This window comes from Babylonia areolata, chromosome 6, assembly GCF_041734735.1.
Source record: "Babylonia areolata isolate BAREFJ2019XMU chromosome 6, ASM4173473v1, whole genome shotgun sequence".
Classification (NCBI taxonomy): Eukaryota; Metazoa; Mollusca; class Gastropoda; order Neogastropoda; family Buccinidae; genus Babylonia; species Babylonia areolata.
This window is the reverse complement of record NC_134881.1, coordinates 28,947,504-28,955,003: the sequence shown is the minus strand read 5'-3', so window position 1 is coordinate 28,955,003 and position 7,500 is coordinate 28,947,504. Positions and strand designations below refer to the sequence as shown.

The window sequence follows — 7,500 nt, the reverse complement described above, 5'->3', positions numbered from 1 at the left end:
GTATGTCTCTCGAATGAAGCCTTTTTTTCCCCCCGAATCATTAACGGTTTATTTTGTTCCGAAATCCGAAAGTTCTAAAAACTGCTTCCCACTGAGTTAGGCCTACTAGCAGGTTGGTTGAAATCGAAGACATGACCTAGTTTTTCTTGTTCACAATTAAAAGGAAAGAAATACAAATTCTGGACAGAACACATACAGCAATATTGACTGCATTATCAACGCGTTTACTGCATATAAATATTCTTAAGTGGACACAGTATTAACTAGAATGAACATAAAAGAAAAACTGAATCAATCGTTTCTTTTAGCTCGTTGTAGGCCTCGATTGGTTCGTACAGATCTAAGAGATCTACCATGTGTTGCTTTGTGCTTGAAGGGATAGCAAAATCTCCTTTATCACCGAAATAAAAGAATAATCGAGATGTGATAAAACACACAAAAAAACATGACTTAAACGGAGTTCTTTCGTCCACTACAATCACATCTATTTATCGCACGAATAAGAAAACGTCAACATTGCTTCAAGTATGACATTTAGTCAAATGACGTCAGATGCGCAGCAGCAGTTGGGATTAGTCTGCTTGCTTCGGAACTGAACATGCATGGTTCGATCCCTCTTGCATACCTGTTTTTTCTTATTTTATTTATGTATTTTTCTCCCAAGCTTATTTTATATATCATATTTAATACAGAGCACTTTTTAACGTTTAAATTTTTTTTTTCTTCTCCTCATGATTCCTAGACTTGATAAAGCGCAAGGCACAAGTGAGTCTTGTTTTTGTTTTGTTTGGTTTAAGAAATTTAGTCACTCCAATGCAGGACAGAAGCGGTGTATTCGTGTTACGAGCTGCTCTCTCGATAAGTATCTGGTGAAGACTGGATCAGAAGTTCCATGCTTAATTAACCGAATCGGCCATGAAGTCTCCCTAAATGGACATATCTATATCATTCCTTTAGTATACTGTTAAAGACTGCTGACACCTCATTCCTTTAGTATACTCTTAAAGACAGACTTAGAGACTGAGAGATGCTGAACAAAAGCTGACAACTCATTCCTTTAGTATACTTTATTTTTTATTTTATTTTTATTTTTTTTTAGATTTTTTAAATTTTTTTATTTTTATTTTTTCTATTTTTTTATCTTATTTTTTAATTTTTTATTTTAATTTTATTTATTTCATTTTATTTTTGTTTAAAAAAAAGTTCGAACGCAGTGACGCCTCCTTGAGCTACTGATACTCCTTTAGTAATACTGTTAAAGACAGACTCAGAGACAGAGATGTTGAACTGGGGAAACGGGACCAGCGGGTAGGCGAAGTGGGACAAAGAATGACAATAATAAAAACAAAAAACAAAAACAAAAAACCTCTCTTGAAGAGGCCACTGAGAATGGCGGCACCGGTATCAAACGGTAGGCAAAACGGGAACAGGTGAATCGGACCAGCGTCGTCACGAACTCTTGTGCCCCCAGATGAGAAGGAAAGGTTAACCTGCCCTGTGGCAACTTCGAACTGCACGTGGGCCACGCCTTGCGTGTAAACACTTACAACAGCTGTTGCAGCGACAAAGTTCATAACACCGACACCATAAAAAAAATTTTAAAAGAAGAAGAAGAAAAAAAGAGAGAGAAAAACCAAACACATGACCTAAAGAACGAAAGGTCAAAAAGTCGTAAATGTCCCATTAATAAATATTCCCGATGTTAATTAATGCATCTACTCTAGCAAGAGAACAACTCGACCTTTCAAGACGGAACGTCAGTTTCAGTTTCAAGGACGCGGCAAAGTCGTGTGGACCGACCTATAAATATCATGCCACCAGCCGCCGTGGCGAAGTGGTTAGCGTCGCGGACTGATGGCTGGGAGGACGCGGGTTGGAATCCCAGCGGAGGTGGGTTCTTCGGCCCGTGGTGGCTCCTACCCAGAGTTGGGTGAGCTGTGGGCTTAAATGGGGAGACTGGGACCACACAGTCGAGTGTCATCCACTTCAAGGATGCGTCTTTGGGTGTGTTGCTCTTATTACCTGACCAACACTGCAAGTGTCTGTATCTCTCGAGCCTGGTTAACGCCGGGATATCATTATGATAGGAAGCGTAGAGTACAGCCTTGTCACGCAGTCCCAAACCAAAATGGACCTCCACAGCAACATCATCATCGTTATCGTCATCCTCCTCCTCATCAATATAAACAAAACAGTCTCGAAGACTGTGGCCTTTCATGCCCTGCTCTCATGGTGACCTCAGTTTCGATGCCCCTCCACTTCTGTGCTTGGGGTGAGTCCTGTCAATGTCTTCAGTGTCGGCAGATTCATGGGGGCGTGTTGTTTGAGGGACGTGGTGGCGGTCTCCACTATGGGAGGGACGCTCACTCAGTCTGGCTCCGCGACTAAGCCATTATTGTCGTTAGTAGGTGGCTTAGTAGGTGGTGTCCTAAGTACGTTAAATCTGAACAGGCACCACTGAACACCAAAGTGACTTAGCAGCAATGCAGGGTCTCCTCTGGTGTGTGGCCTTCTGGCGACCTAAAATCTTGATCCCCTCATAAAAAGACATTTTACGTTTTCTCTTTCTCTCTCTCTCTCTCTCTCTCTCTCTCTCTGTCTCTCTCTGTCTGTCTCTGTATGTATGTATCTATGTATGTATGTATGTATGTATATATGTATGTATCTATGTATGTATGTATGTATGTATGTATGTCTCTCTCTCTCTCTCTCTCTTTGAATTCGTTTAATTTTTTTAAGCAGTGTTCGCAACATCGATTTTTTTTTTCCTGCCGATGAAAAATCAGCCTGGAAAGCCAACATAAATTGACGTTTCGTTTTCTTCATTTAAAGAAACCCGGTGTAACAGCCTCTACCTACCCCTCCCCCCTGCTGTATTATACCACCGGGATAATTCTGAGCTAGCCTCGAGTGAACCTCTGAGTCATTATTTTTGTGGTTCAAGACCGACCTCCCCCCCCCCCCACGGCCCACCCCCTCCTTTCCCGGTTGGAAATAACCCCAACTCTACGGGGTTTAATCAAACTATTGAAAAAGAAAGGGAGGAGGGGGTTGGGGGGGGGGGGGGAGAATGTAGGGAGGGGGCCAATATGATACAACCCATACACCACCAGAAGGTTGGCAGGCCTCAGCTACGAGGTAAATAGGAGCCGGTGGTGGGGAGGAGGTGTGTGTGTGTGTGTGTGTGTGTGCGGAGTCGTTTCTTGTTCTTGTTCTTGTTGTTCTTCTTGTTCTTGATGTTCTTGTTCTTGTTGTTGTTCTTGTTGTTGTTCTTGTTGTTGTTCTTCTTGTTCATGTTCTTGTTCTTCTTCTTCGTTCGTGGGCAGCAGCTCTCTCGTTCACTCGTATGCACACGAGTGGGGGCTTTTACGTTTATGACCGTTTTTACTCCCGCTATATCGGCAACCATACTCCGTTTTTGGGGGTGGGGGTCATTTCAAGCTAACCAAGAGTGAGTGGGAGGGGGGGTCTGTTCTGACTAGTCTAGGCTTACCCCCGAGGGTCATTTCAAACAAGTATAGAATGATCCCCCCCCCCACCCCCACCTCCCGCCCACCATATCACATTCGTTAAGAGAGGGTGTAAAAATCCAACTATGGGTGAGGATAGGGGATGAGAGAGGTCTGATCTGACTAGTCGAGGTTTATATTCCTGGGGGTGTGGGTGGGGTGGGTGGGGGTGGGGTGGGGATGGGGGGCAATCCAGGCTGGTCTTCACAGACCCCCACCCCCCACCCCCCAAGGGTAAGTAAACCAAAGCGAAATGATTATAAATTTGCTAATATATATTATACGAGGCTACATTCATATGAGATGATGACATTATTTTCGTCCACACATCATCCAGCTAGTAGACCCAAGACATTGAAATGGACCCGTGACACAAACGGCGACGGTGGTTTGGAGGAGGGGGATGGGGGGGGGGGGGAGGGGGGGCCGTGGGGGGAGTGTGCGGGGGGTGGGGGTGGGGGGTGGGGGAGGAACTAATGGAGATGCTCTGTTCACCACAGCGAGTGTCTGTCAATACCTGGACGGTTCAATGAAGGAATGACAAACGAGTATAGCGTATAGCAATTACATTGTCTTCCGTATGAGCCCAGCGCACGCCATCATTTCATCTCTCTGTCTGTCTGATTGTTTGGCTAGCTGTCTGTTTCGGTTTGCTGTCTGTCTGTCTGTTGCTGTCTGTTTCTGTTTCTCCCTGTCTCTCTCTCTCTAGCTGTGTCTGTCTATCTCTGTGTCTCTGTCTGTCTTTCTGTTGCTCTCTCTCTCTGTCTCTGTCTGTGTCTGACTTTCTGTCTGTGTCTCGTATGTCTGTCTGTCTTTCTGTTCTTTCTTTCTGTCTGTCTGTCTCTCTTTATCGTGTGTGTGTGTGTGTGTGTGTGTGTGTGTGTGTGTGTGTGTGTGTGTGTGTGTGTGTGTGTGTGTGTGTGTGTGTGTGTGTGTGTGTGTGTGTGTGTGTTTGTCCCCCCCTCTCTTTATCGTGTGTGTGTGTGTGTGTGTGTGTGTGTGTGTGTGTGTGTGTGTGTGTGTGTGTGTGTGTGTGTGTGTGTATGGCTCCCTCTTTTTGTCCCCCTATCTCTCTCTCTCTCTCTCTTTGTTTCTCTCTGCTTGTCTGCCTCTGTCTCTATCGCTCTCTCACTTTTTTGTGTATGTGTTGGGTGGGGATGAGGGATGGGAAGGGGGGTGGGATGGTGGGTGGGGGTTGGGGTATGGGTGCTGTATATGTTAAGGGAGATGGGAGGGGAGGGGGGTGATTGTGGGACTGGGGGACTAACCAACCAACCAACCAACCAACCAGCACCACCAACCACAGAACGAATAAACATGAAAATAATGATGTTCTTGTCAAGTAAGCAAAATGTTTCGCTGTGATTTTATTTCACAAAAGGTCCAGAACAATCAATCAACCAATCTGTATGTATGTATGTATGTATGTATGTATGTATGTATGTATCTGTCTATCTATCTGTCTATCTATTCATTAACTGTTCATAGCTTTCATTAAAACAAAACAACAAACAAAATAAGCTAGCCAGACACACAGAACGAAAATTAAAAAAAAAAAAAAAAAAAAAAAAAAAAAAAAAAAAAATCGATGGCGCATGAATACGGGGGATGGTAATAAAGAAAAGGAAGACGAACTAGCTTTTAGCTTCAGCAGCTTACATCCTTCCGCTTCTGCTTCACCTGTCATGTGCCCGTGATGGCGTGCACGTGCAAAACGAAGGTGGAGGCTGGGGGAAATTGGTCAGTCGTGCGTGAATCGTGGCTGTGTCTCCAGGGTCCAGTCAAGGTTGACAGTGTTCATGCATCATGATAATGATGATGATGATGACGATTGTATATATTGTATTTGTATTTCTTTTCATCACAGCAGATTTCTCTGTGTGAAATTCGGGCTGCTCTCCCCAGGGAGAGCGCGTCGCTACACTACAGCGCCACCCATTTTTTTTTTTTTTTTCCTGCGTGCAGTTTTATTTGTGTTTCCTATCGAAGTGGACTTTTCTACAGAATTTTGCCAGGAACAACCCTTTTGTTGCCGTGGGTTCTTTTACGTGCGCTAAGTGCATGCTGCACACGGGACCTCGGTTCATCGTCTCATCCGAATGACTAGCGTCCAGACCACAACTCAAGGTCTAGTGGAGGGGGAGAAAATATGAGTGAAATAGCACTTGTCAATGTGTATATTAAGTGATTGAACGAATGTTTTTAACATCCCTCTTTTTTGTATTTATTGGATATGTGTAAATGATGAACGTATGTAATGTTTCAATGCCCCCAGGGGTCATACGAAATAAACTCCTTGGCTTGCCTTGCCTTGCCTTGCCTTGCCTTGCCTTGCCTTGCCTTACTTTGCCTTGCCTTGCCTTCCCTTGCCTTGCCGCGACGGAATCGGTTGTAAAGGCGTGGTTGGACTTCAGACCCAGTGTTCACCAGTGACCGGGGTTCGGGTCCCTGTTCTCGGCATGGTGTTGTGTCCATGGGCATTTTACTCCGATTTTCCCTCACTCCATCCAGGTGGGTACAAAACCCCGGTTTGGGGAAAATCGTATGTATGATAGTCAGTCGTGTTCGACTATTACCATCAGACCAGCAGAGGAGGTAACTGCTGTCCTCGATGACTATCTGGAGAGGGGGGGGGGAGGGATTAAAAACGGCGGAAGGAAGGAGAGGATGAGAGGCCCACCTTCCAATGCTGAGCACTAAACAGCAACAGTGGATATGACGAATTCACTGCACCACCTCCGCCCCCGCCCCCCTCCCAATCCCCCCCTCCAACGCCCCACCCAGCAGCCATGAAATGCTGTGGGACATTGAATCTTTTAACTTCAGCACAATGTAATCGTATCGTTATTATTATTATTTGTATTTGTATTTCTTTTTATCACAAAAGATTTCTCTGTGTGAAATTCGGGCTGATCTCCCAAGGGAGAACGCGTCGCTACACTACAGCGCCACCCATTTTTTTTTTTTTCCTGCGTGCAGTTTTATTTGTTTTCCTATCGAAGTGGATTTTTCTACAGAATTTTACCAGGAACAACCCTTTTGTTGCCGTGGGTTCTTTTACGTGCGCTGAGTGCATGCTGCAAACGGAACCTCAGTTTATCGTCTCATCCGAATGACTAGCGTCCAGACCACCACTCTAGGTCTAGTGGAGGGGGGGGGGGGAGAAAAATATCGGCAGCTGAGCCGTGATTCGAACCAGCGCGCTGAGATTCTCTCGCTTCCTAGGCAGACGCGTTACCTCTAGGCCATTACGAAGACATTCCACGGTGGTGAATTTCCTGTCAGCACAATGAGCACGGGAATGGGTGTCTTGAGATGACGACTGCTTGACCTTTTCAATCTTTTAATCAGCGCTCTCCGGCAGCATTGGTGACGTCAGTGGCAGAGAGACGCTTTCCCTGCGGTCATGTTCGCCTGCAGTGGGTTGATGGCATTGATCGGTTGACGTCTGATTGTAATCACGGACATGTGAATGCCGAGTCTGTTAAAACGTGTGTGTGTGTGTGTGTGTGTGTGTGTGTGTGTGTGTGTGTGTGTGTGTGTGTGTGTGTGTGTGTGTGTGTGTGTGTGTGTGTGTGTGTAGTGTAGTGTGTGTGTGTAGTGTAGTGTAGTGTAGTGTGTGCGTTGTGTGTGTGTGTGTGTGTGTGTGTGTGTGTGTGTGTGTGTGTGTGTGTGTGTGTGTGTGTGTGTGTGTGTGTGTGTGTGCAGTATCCAAATTCAACAATCAATCAATATTCAGGACATCGATGATTTAATTTGCTCTGAATATGACGGCAGAAGCTGGTGTGTCGTAGTGTGGAACAGTTTGCAGTGCTGCACCCACATCAACCCTTCATACTACTACTACTACTACTACTACTACTACTACAACTTCTACTACTACTACTGCTGCTACTACTACTACAATAATTCATACAGCGCTGAAACCTGTGAACCGAGAAATCAAAGCACTTACACACCAGTCGTTCAAATGCCAGCATTACTCTCACCC

The 7,500-nt window shown here is 45.2% G+C and overlaps 1 protein-coding gene across 1 annotated transcript in view; it reads left to right on the top strand.

Annotated features, from left to right (window-relative positions):
• The window catches only part of LOC143283355 (neuroglobin-like), a 28,133-nt gene that overhangs the window by 1,070 nt on the left and 19,563 nt on the right, over nucleotides 1-7,500 (top strand). The gene's annotated exons all lie outside the window — the stretch shown is intronic.